At 40.9% G+C, this 12168-nt stretch overlaps 1 pseudogene; it reads left to right on the plus strand.

The window, feature by feature from the left end:
- Positions 1-4989: 4989 nt before the first annotated feature.
- LOC139882745 (disease resistance protein L6-like) lies at positions 4990-9176 on the plus strand (annotated as a pseudogene).
- The last annotated feature ends 2992 nt before the right edge of the window (positions 9177-12168 follow it).

Genomic DNA, 12168 nt, shown 5'->3' on the forward strand with positions numbered 1-12168 from the left:
TGGCCTTGGCGTAACCAGAGCGCCGGGTCACACGCCCGACCCGGCTACCCGCTCCCCCTTGCGAAACCCTACCCGACCCGGCTCCATCACCCGACCCGACTTCCGCCGCCCCTTAAATCGCGGAAACCCTACCCGGTTCCGAGACCCGGCTCCGACTCGGCGACCCGGAAAATTGCAAACCCTAGGGTTTGCGAATCCGCGGCGCCGAGGGGGGGAACCGAGGTGCTTGGCGGCGACGGCGACTACGGCGGCGATGACGAAGGCGGCGACGGCGACGGCAACGGTAACGGTGACGCTTTTTACCTTTTCTCGAACGGGGACGGCGGCGGCAACAATGCCAGATCAAAGGCGGTAGCGGCGGAGGCGCTCGGCGGCCCGGCTGGATTTTGCACAGCAACGGCGTCGGGAGGTGGGACCTTCTTCCGCCCCTCTTCGCGAATCCAGAACCTCTGCACCTCCTCCAACCTCGCTTCTCTCTCTCTCCTTTACTCCTCCGGCGAGACTCAGATCCGAAGCCGCAAGCCCTCGGCCCCCCTGAAGTCTCTCAGTGGGGTGTCCAAGGGTCGCGACTTCGATCTCCTCTCTCTCTCTCTCTCTTCGTGTGTCTCTCCGGCGGAACCTCTCCCTCTCAAGCTCACTTGCTCGCGGATCGGGGTTCGCTTGCCGCCGGCCTCCCCCGATGTCTCTCGGTGGGTGGTCGTTTAGCTTGCGACCCGATCCTCTGCCCTCTTGGCTTGCTCTTCGATTTCCCCCTTAAAGTCTCTCAAAGGGAAGATCTCGGAGTTCGCCGTGCCCTTCAACGGAGGTGGTGCCTCGCTATTTATAGGCGAGGGGGCGGCCGGTCGATGGGGCTTCGACCGCCGGTCTTCGCACGCCGAACGGACATCCGCGGCCGAACCGGCGTCCCATCCTCGCTCCTCCGACAAAGCGTGCTCGGCATTGAAGGCGGCCATTAATGGCGCCTGAGATCTGTCATCTCCGGCCGACGTCGGCCTACCTTCCTCGGTCGTAGGATGCCTTCGAGCGCGTGAGTTGCAGAGGCGTAGGAAGAAGAAGGGAGAAGAAGGAAGAAGAAGAGGAGAAGGGGGCCGGGCTTGGAGGAGAAGGAGGCTGGGCTTGGGCCCGTGAAAGGGAGAGAAAAAGGAGGGGGCTGGGCCTAGCTGCCATTTTTTTTTTCTTTTGTTTTTATTGATTTTTTTTGTTGTTTTTGTTATTTATTATTTATTATCTAGAAAATAAAAGAAATTAAGACCTAATTAAACCTAATCAAAATTTTAGGTGTCAACAGTAATATTTTTTGTGTATGTTTATAATTTCAAACACACGCAAGCCAATTAACCTATATGTCTCGGTCATATCAGTAAACTGAAAATTAGACATAAATTATGGAAGATCTTAGATAGTTTCTTTTTTTAGTCTCCAAAATAAAATAAAAAAACCAAAGAAAATGCATCCATAGTTTTGATATCGAGCATAAATAAATTCAACAAATCTTCTCCTCAAATATTCATAACGACAAAGAATCTGGATAATATTCAAGTATGCTCAAGATATCACCAAGCATGAGGTAGTCCCAGTTTACTGTCCATCCTCAGCAGTTTCCACTACATTCAAAAAATATTATGTATTTCATGAATGGGCTCATTAGCTCATGCTACTCTACTTGTTATACTTTATTAGTATGTTCATGATAGGGTGCAATTAAGACACACCGGTGCGTCTTGATATGTTATGATAGAGATACACCTTTTTGAAATGGTAGGAAAGAAGTCATATAAATAACTTCTAGAGATCACCATTGGGGTGGTTGGCAGAAAATAATGTTCTAGATGATGCCTCTTTGGATGAGTTGGTTTTGTCTTTGTTAGAACAGGAGTTTTCAGCCTACCTCGACTTTGATTGTATCGATCAATTTTATTTTGTATTTTTAGCTTCTGTTTGAACAATGGCTTCTGGTTTTTCTATGTTGTATAATATGTGCTATCCTCGCATATTATGACTAGTTCTAATTTATGGTTAGGTACAAGCTCGTATTACAGAGACCTTGAAAAAGGATGAGTTGACAAGACCTCTTGCAACTAAGGAGTTTGTGTGGTTTGCGGTATGTTCTCATAGAGTTGTTGCTCTCTTTATCATCGTCATCAAATTTTTATTGTTATACTGAGTTCCCTTTTTAACAATTTTCTTTAAAAAAAATGTGCTTAGGCATCTGTTCTGTTGGCTCTGCCAATCATTATTCTCTCGAAGTTTCTCTCTGCCTTGTTTGGGTGAGCTTCATACCATCTATTTATCCCGTACAAGGTTGCTTAATTGCTTTATTTGTTGTCGACTATTTGTAGTTGGAAGATGAAGTGTTGTTTAGTTTTTTACACTTCGATTGAGCTTCCATTTGTATAATTGCTGCAGTACAAAAGCCAAGAAACCTGCACGAAATGCTCATAAGAATCATGCGCGCCGTAAAGCTAAACGCGAATATCCTGACAAGTAGAGTATGGAGAGGCATTTGGTTCTTTCTTCATCAGCAGCATGAAGTATAACTGACAAATTGCACAATTTCCAATTATAGCACGAGTGGTTTATTTGGTCTAATGTGGTTGTAAATGCATTGGTTCGTTGTATGTTCACATGGTCATAGATGAGAATTGGAACTTTGTGCAAGCATTGCATCGATAGTTGCACAATATGAATTGCTTTTGCGGCTTTCTTACGGGGCGAATGCTCACTCACTATGTTTTACAGATGTGGATTCCTACATGTGATGTGGCTCTCTCCAGTTGTGAAGTCATATTCTCGTGAATGATCTTTCAGTTTTGAAGCATTCTTCTTTTTGTTTACGTGAAAAACGAAAGCTTAGAATAGTTTCCACAGGAAAGGGTGTAGTTTTTAGGGCAATTGAGAACTTCGTGTACTATATATGAACTTTTTGTGCAGTGTGTTTCACATAGGGGGTGTAACTTATACATTTTTTCTTCTAGATGTCACTTGACAATTCTATTTAGCATAAGCTAGCTTCTCACTTCCGTTTACCCATTTCCAATTTTTTTTTTCTAATGAGAATGAGTGGGACAAGGGACTTACTCTCGTGGGTCTAAGATGAACGATAACAAATTCAGCTATTTTTAGTGAAAATCATGCGATCGTAAGAGAGAATTGCTGGAACGTTTGCTCTTACTTGGATTAGCAAAGTAAATTGTACCACAAACGGTCTCTGAATTTATGTGCCAGATATCAAAATATAGACCAAGGATTGAGGAAGAAAAGAGTTGCCAACGATGATCTCCCAACTTGGATTACAAAAGTAGTTTGAATACCACAGATATATTGTTGGTTTGGCTTTGACAGCAATCGAGATTATGGAAGTGAAATGAAGCCGCAGATTTTTTCACTTGTGTGGCTGTGAGGAAGTCGTACTAAACATGCTTGAGGAAAGGTGGTATTTGTTTCGCATGCCCTTTCGAAACTGTGATGGTAGAAAAGAAACCTGATGGAGGGAGAAACTATCTGTTCTGATGTGAATGGTGCTTTGACGACGAAGGATTGGCTACTTCGGTAGGCTTATGACTAAATGACTAAATCACCACGCCCTTGAATCGAATCGGACGTGTGGCAATGCGCTATGCGTATATGCGTACTTTCAAATTCATGCTATGTAAGTGAATTGGACATGTCAGTCGTATCATTCCGTTGAAACTTGAAACATTATTTATGGAATATCTCCAAGATGATTTCTGGTCTCCAAAATAAGAAAGTGCATCCAAAGTTTTGATGTGGGACATGAATAACATCGATAAATCTTCTCGTTGAATAATCTTAGAGACATAGAAATCTGGAGAGTTTTCAAGTACATTCAAGATATAACCAAACATGAGATAATTTCAGTTCACTATTTATTCCTATCATTTTTCATTAAATCTGAAAAAAAAAACAGTATACTGTACATGAATGGGCTCATTAACTCAGTAACTGGTCCTCTATCTTTACAAGCGATCAGACATACATTTTTATCTATATAGAATCAAAGCATTCAGCAGAATTCCTTTAGCATGTTAACGAAAATAGTATACACAAGGCTTTGCCTAGTTTCTGGATCATTAAGAACATTCAAATTTATTGACTTTTGACCAGAGCTAAAATTCAATTGAACTGGTTCTTCATGAGGAACCTTCGCATTGGGGTTCCCCAATTGGGACCTCGGCTTGTCAGCCAACTAGTCTTCTTCTCGTTTCTTTCTTTCCGCCTGCCCGGAAATATATAGGCTAGTGGCTCTTTTGCTGACTACTTCTTTGCTACGTCAACAAGAAGGCTTTCCGCCTCTCTAGACAATTGCGAAGCTTCCTGGATCTTGCTTATTTGAGATGGATGAGATGAGTAAAAAAAGTGGGTAAAGCTCGTGGAAAATTTGCATGACGTGCCACGCTCACGTCCGAACTTTATGTGATCTTTGAACTTTCGAATTGAAAGTTATTATGACTGAGTTTTTGGAATAATTTAATAATGTTGGGATATTCATCATTTCAAAAAATTACTAGAATGAAATAAATTTTTTTTTTGAGGGCTCGTCACTACATCGCAAATATTACAAATTATTATTGAGTTCGCACGACATCGAGCCAATCACTGACCCACGTGAGAGCTACCCCATTGCAAACTGTCGGCCATCATGGTCCCGCGGCCAGGATAGACCGTTGAAAAAAAGAGAGAGGAAAAAGCCAAATCCGTAGGTATCAATGGAAAAGTCAGAGAGAATTTGCTTTTTGCTCAGCCTTTCAAGACACAGGCGAAGTTATCCGAAACTTGCTTCCTTGATGCTGGCTATCCTGAGAAACTTGGTGTTGAGATCGACGAGATAAATCATAATCGTTCGAACCCGTTTCAGTTTGCATTAACATTTCTACTTGTCCCATATCGTTTGGCTTCATAGAGCTCAGAAATCTGCTATTGCTGAAGCAGGGCGACTTTGGTGCTTCATTTTCTCTGCGACTGGTCGAGATGGAAGGGTGCGATTATGAAGTTTTCTTGAGCTTCAGAGGACCGGACACGCGCACGGGCTTCACGGATCATCTCTATACCCGTCTCACAGATGCAGGAGTCCGTACGTACAGAGACGACGAAGATCTCCGTGTAGGTGAAGAGATCGGCCCGGATCTACTTGGAGCCATTGAGAAGTCGAAGATCTCCATACCCATCTTTTCTAAAAGTTATGCTTCTAGTAAGTGGTGTCTGAAGGAGTTGGCCCAGATGGTGGAGTGTCGGAAAAGGAAGGGACAGATAATCATGCCCATTTTCTACCATGTCGAACCATCTGAGGTTAGATACCAAACCGGAGGTTATGGTGAGGCCTTACTCGTGCATGAAAACAAGAAGCGAGTGGACGATGACAGCATCCGCAAGTGGAGAGCTGCTCTCAATGAGGTTGGAGGGTTAAAGGGATGGGACACAGAAAACGTGGCTAACAGGTACTTATTATCTCCCACCCTTGATTGACGCCATGATACAGGTTACCATGAAATTCAAGTACGATCAATTTTTCGTTGCAAGTTTCCTTTTTTCTTTTGACATGGAAAAGTTGTGGCTACGATGGTTCCCTTTGTTGGAGTAGTGTGTCAACAGTCTAATGTGACAGTTAAATATTTATGATGTAAAGTATGAAATTTTTCGTGTATTTATGTAATGCGAGTGCATATTAATGTTGGTCAAAAAGTTAAGGGATCTCTTTTTTATTATTTATAACACTTAAGACGTGTTCTACATGCTAATGGTAAAGCTATTTTGAGAAGGAGGAGCTTGTTATCGCATCAGATATACGGTAAATATATTCAGCCTCTTTTCTTCTAATTAGCAAGATATAGCGATCCCTTACTGTACTTTGACGGTTGCGTAACTGTTCGAAAGCTGCACAACTTGGAGCATCTGCCTAGCATGTCCATAAATTTATTCTTCCAGCTCAATGCAATGTGGTCTGTTCCATTTGCAGTTGCAGTTGCACCTCTTGTTGCATCCTTCGGCTTCCACAGACTACTATCAATTCCTATTGTCGTAGGTTTCAGCTAACTTTTTTTCTACTTTGCTTTCTTGTTATTTTTTCATTAGGCACGAAGGACAACTAATTAAAGAGGTGGTTACCAAGGTTTTAAGTGAGTTGAAGAAAGCGTATTTGGTGGTTAGTGATTTCTTGGTTGGTGTTGACGATTCTGTGAAAGCAGTTGAGGGAATGATAGCCACCAACACCGATGATGTAAAGATTGTGGGAATCCACGGAGTGGGTGGTATTGGAAAAAGTACTCTTGCCAAAGTATTTACAACAAACTTTCTCGAGAGTTTGCTAACTGTTGTTTCCTAGCTAATGTTAGAGAAACTTCACATTCAAAAGGAATTGTGTTTGTGCAGAATCAACTAATCTCAAACCTCTCTAAAAAGGCACATCCAGGTATAAATTCCAAGGATGAGGGAATAATGGCTATAGAAGAGAGATTTTCCAGTAAAAAAGTTCTAATTCTTCTCGATGATGTTGATGAAAAGGATCAATTAACTGCACTTTTGGGGAGGCAAAGTTGCTTTGGTCTAGGAAGTCGGATACTTATAACAACTAGAAAAGTGAATGTTCTACATGAATTCGGAGTGAAATTGACTTACTTAGTTGGCGGTTTGGATCTTGAAAGATCCCTTCAGCTATTTAGCATGCATGTTTTCAGAAGTGATCACCCTCCAATTGAGAAGATGCAACAATCTAGAGAAATTGTGAAGATAGCCGAAGGTCTTCCTTTGACTCTAGAGGTTATGGGTTCGACTTTGTCAATATGTGGACAAAGAAAAGAAATGTGGAATGATTACTTGGTGAAGTGGAAAAAAGGTCACATTGAAGGGATTAGAAGTAAGTTGATGATAAGTTATGAAGAATTAGATTCCGATCAGAGACAAATATTTCTTGATATAGCTTGTCTTGTCCATGAATATGATAAGAATACGGTAATATACATGTGGAGAGATTGTGGTTTATGCCCAATACAAAGTCTTGAAGTTCTTCAATTGATGTCATTGATTAAAATTGGAGAAGATAATAAGCTGTGGATGCAAGATCAACTCAAAGATCTTGGTAGAGAAATTGTTTCTCAAGAAAGTGGGGGCGAATTAGATAAGCAAAGTAGGCTGTGGAATCACAATGACGCATTGGAGATGCTATTGAGAGAGAAGGTAAATCCTGGATCTAATTTCCTTTTTGCACGAGAATTCACATTTTACTAGTCAGGGGCACTTTCCCTCTCAGCGGCAACAATCACAATTAACTCCACATATACAACTTAAAAACTTCCACACATTATAGAACATTTCTTAAATTGTTTAACTTCAAATTTCAAAACCTTTGTCGATCCTCTCCAAATTGGTCTATAAGAATGATGAGAGTGAACTCAAGTACCTTAGATAAATATGAACTTTACCTCAAATTCAAAAATGACCTAGATTGTTCTCTTAATTATCTAACTGCATCATTCTTTTAATAATTTTTTTTTGTTTGCTCATTTAGAGAAATGCAAAGCTCGAAGCCCTTTGTTTGCAATTTGAGGATTGGTCAGAGTATCGTTTCACTCTTGAAGGATTTGCAGCACTGCCAAAATTAAGGTTCCTTCAGGTTAAAAGGAAACAAGTCTTTTTTGAGAGAGTTGAAAGTTTTTTCTCCCAAGCTACACTCCTTCAGCATAACATGCCCTTCATCACTTCGCATACGAATTTTTCACTGAGCGAGAACCAACTCTTTCCCAATTTAAGATGGCTCTCTTGGCATAATTTTCCTCGGCGGATACTTAAGTTAAGCAAGTTTTCATTGAGCAATTTGGTCATTCTTGATTTTTCAGGAAGTAAATTAACTCATGATTGGGACGGATGGAGACATATTAAGGTACCCTTAGCTCTAGAGAAGTCTTCTTTATCAGTGTGGACATTCTCTTGATTTAACAGATTTACTAACATTTGTTTTGTTGGTGTTATAGAGAGCCAAGAATTTAAAAGTTCTTAACCTTTCGGGATGTAAGCGTTTGTCCAAGACTCCCGATTTCTCTGGACTCCTGACATTGGAGAGATTGATTCTTGAAGGTTGTCGTAAATTGGCTGAAATCGACTCGTCAATTGGCCAATTGAAGTACTTGGAGTACTTGAACTTGAGTGATTGTTTTAGTCTCTCCCATTTGCCAAAAGAGCTGGGTACATTGCCTGCTCTAACAGAACTTATCCTTGATGGAACTTCTATAGAAATACTTCCTGATTGGTGGGGTATCGAGAACATGGAGAGTCCCCATGTTCATATTTCACCGTCATCAAAAGCAGGGGACTCACTCAATTGTCTAACTTCGCTGTTGAAGCTTTCATTGAACAACGCGCGCATTATTTGCCTACCCGACTCCATTGGAGCGCTGACAAATCTTGAAAGCTTATTGTTGAGATATTGCTTCTCTATGAAGAGACTTCCATCCTCCATTAAGGAATTACGATCATTGACTGAGTTAGATCTATCCCATTCAAGTCTCATTGAGTTACCTGACTCTATGGAAAGTCTGGAGAATCTAAAAGCATTGAAGTTAGTCTTGTTAGAAGTTGTACCAGCCCTGCCAAAGCTTCCAGAAAGCTTAACTTCTCTGGCGATCCTATTTAACAAACTAACAGTCGATCCTGATCTTTCCAACTTGATCAATCTGAAGCTACTGTTGTTCATCATCATGGAGCCTGAGATCTCTAGCGAATCTGATTTGGTGCAGGTTCCCATGCCTCAATGGATTGGGAAATTATCCAAACTGGAAGTCTTGACGTTGGGTCTCCCAAACATTACTAACCTATCTCCTGAGTTTGGTACGCTTCCTTACTTGAAGACTCTTCAGCTTTTCAGTTGCTGTGCTCTGGAACGCATTTCGCAAATTCCCTCGACTGTTACGAAACTTCATATTGGAAGATGCCCGTTGCTGACCACACTTGATATCTCATATTTGAAGAACCTATCGGAACTATATGTGTTTGGTTCACCGATAGAGGATCTTTCTGAGCGTGCACTTTCAGAAGATCTACTAGAATGGAAGATAAGTAAGGATTATGGGTACGATTTGGCTGAGACTTTTGGGAAAATGATGTGTGAACAGCACGGAGTCGACTATCTTGCGAGTGAAGACCGTATTTTACGTGAATTATATAAGGTACAATTGCATTCCCATTGTTTACGAGCTCTTCCCAAATTCTTATGCTACAAATTTTTTTTCTCCTTAAGGAGGGTATTTGCCATCATATTTTACTTACTGAGAGCACTCCATACCCTATAAGCATTTAGGTGGCTTTTATAAATCAAAGAGGAAACCTTTCTTGCATGTTTTGATGGCACAAATAAGTTGAATGTCGCAGCATAGACCAAATATGTTTTAGGGAACAAGCCACAAAAATCCCAAAATATATCTCTATTCTTTTTTTTTTCACCAAAAATACCATATTTATATTTGTATAACACATTTACCCTGCTGCAGTTTGGTCAATGAACCCATTAGAAAATCCTACACAATGGCTTAAATGAAAAATGAAGGTCAAAAGGTGGTGACATGAATTCCATGTGGCTCAAATTAAAAGTGGAAGGACACTGTTTTGGTTGTGAAATTATCTGAGTGTGGCTGAAGTTGCGAAAACGACACCATCTGCCTGTGTCTCTCTCTATTCCCCCACTGGAACCGATTAGGGGCTTTACGGTTTATGCTAATTGACTCTCTTTGCCTAGTATGGGCACAAGCAGGATTCTCACACTCTGCTCTTCAACTTCATCTTATTGATAAGGGTTCCTTGTGCTTCCTAATGCCTGAGCTTGTGTATTTTTATCTTGTGACAGGATTAATCCCTTTCTGTTGTGTTTTTTTCTGAACAAAATCTTACTCGTCGACAAAAAGACAGATAACATCTGATTACGAGTTGCAACAATGAGGGACTCACTTATCTGAATATGATGCTGTCTAGCTCTATTCTTTCTTTGATTGTGTCTCGCTTCTTCACGAACCCCAATCTTTCTTCATCTTCTAATCTCTGTGTGTTTATGCGCTCCGTATTTCCATTTGATGCTGTCTAGCTCGATATTGTGTTGTCAAATCTCTTTTGCTTTGTGGTGATCTTTCAAAATTGCTTGCAGTCATTTCGATGATCTCCCAAGGCTGCTTTAGACTGAGACCCAAAGGCAAATGCGCATGCTGATCCAGAATGACTTAACAAGAATAATTTGAATTTCTGTGTGGTTGAAGAATTCCTTCATATTTTGAAAATAGGATTCCTAGTCGCCATATCTTTGGATTCCAAAAATGTAGAATCTCGGCTGCTTCCCCCTCCTTTCTTTTGGGTTCTCGTTCTGGTCTTGTGTCTTCGCGAAATTCGAGCAATCGGTGTCCTTGGAGCGGTCGTTTTCCTAGTCTTTGTCTAGGTGCTGGTCTTTCGGGTGGTCTGGTTACTGAAATTTTTTTGGTGGGCTGCCACCGAATTGCTGTGGCTCGAGGGTTAGAATGTGGACGGTTGGATTTCCATTTTGGTAAACTGCTAAAGGAGCATATGGCCCATATACGATTGCTTCTGGCTTTTTTTTTCCCTCTAGTTATAGGCATTTGTAAGTTGATTTTTAAGCGTAGTAATGGTGTAATATGGACTTCTGAGCACAATTATAGTTGCTCCGGGTACTCTTTTGACTGTCCGCTTTTGCCTGGTTCAAATGTCTTAATTTATTGGATGGAACATGTGCGGATTGAATTGCTGCCTTGTTTCTGCAGGTAGAGGCAATACGATAAGTGGGAACATGATCTTTACGAGAATGATGAACCTCAAATTTCAAGTATGGTAGAAGATCATATAGACGATAAGTAGGCAAAGACCAAAAAAGCTGTTAACCCAGCTCCGAACAAGAAACAAAAGGTATCTTTTATAGTTTCTTGTAGAATCTCATGCTTAGTATTAAATAGGCTGTGAGGGGTAGTTACCTTGCCTTATGTGTCAGGACAAGTTAGTCTGATTGTCACACTGCATGACAATAAAATTGGGGGGATTGTGCACTTTTTTATGTTCTTAGAATGTTGACATGAAATTGCAGAGATGATGCTGCATACAGCATCTGATTTTGATTTGGGCTGAGTTAGACATGATTATCATTTGTATTTGTATTGGATGGATCATTTCTCTCTCTGTCATTATCAGGAAAATGGAGATTCAGTTTTCTTGACATCTAATTGATTGTGATGGTGATTTAGAAATTAGGGAAGCATTGTTGCAGTTTTATATGCTTTCTCATTTAAGTTGCAGTTACATCAAGATTTAACCAGAAATAATTCAACTTGAATGTATGCTTTATCTTGATGGGTAGTTCTCGCTGTTCCAAGAAATCGTGCTCGTTTGATAAATAGTGATTGCTGCTGGACAATATCCTGACTGAAGATTGGGCTCAAACGACTGGTCTAAGTTACAATCATCACTCACAAAGTCTCACCATTTTTGCTCTAGCGTGGACAATGTGGAATGGGTGCCTTTAGTCTAAGTTAAACAGTATCTCCCTCTTGTTCCACTACTTACGCTTCGACAAGTTGATGGCAACTTTACAGCGAGACCTAGACTTACCCGAAAGATGATGCCGGGTTTTATTCGCTGTCTGTGTAGACAGGGCCTTACTAGGACAGTTGCCTGTCTCACGTTATCCATGGAAGTTGTATATCTGAGGTTTTTGTGCCGTCTGGCGGATGTACCCTTTTAGTTTTTTCAACAGCCTTGATATAATTGGCGGCATTTTGTATCTTCTTGAGCTATGGTTCTTTGCATGATCATTTAGACAACTCTGTTCGTGTTCTTCATTATTAATGATGTTGCTTTGAATTAGAGACTGTGAACAAGTTAACCAAACTGGCAGTTCTGTTTGGGGTAGAAAGATCCGACTCTTATGTTGTATAGAACTTGGTTGAGTGAGCACTTCCTGGAGCTGGATAGCTTACTTGTGAACGCTATTGATTGGAAGCTTACTTCTAATGAGCTTCAGATATAGTGAGGTTTCTGCTGCAGCTTTAGAGTAGAGAGGGCTAAGACTCACATGTCTCTTCTCCTTTAATATTTTGATTGCCGAAGGCAATTAAATAGGTTAACCCATAATGGGAGGGAATTCTTTGTAGATGGTCTCTGTGTAAGCCC

The sequence above is a fragment of the Rutidosis leptorrhynchoides genome, unplaced genomic scaffold (assembly GCF_046630445.1).
Source record: "Rutidosis leptorrhynchoides isolate AG116_Rl617_1_P2 unplaced genomic scaffold, CSIRO_AGI_Rlap_v1 contig302, whole genome shotgun sequence".
Taxonomy (NCBI): domain Eukaryota; kingdom Viridiplantae; phylum Streptophyta; class Magnoliopsida; order Asterales; family Asteraceae; genus Rutidosis; species Rutidosis leptorrhynchoides.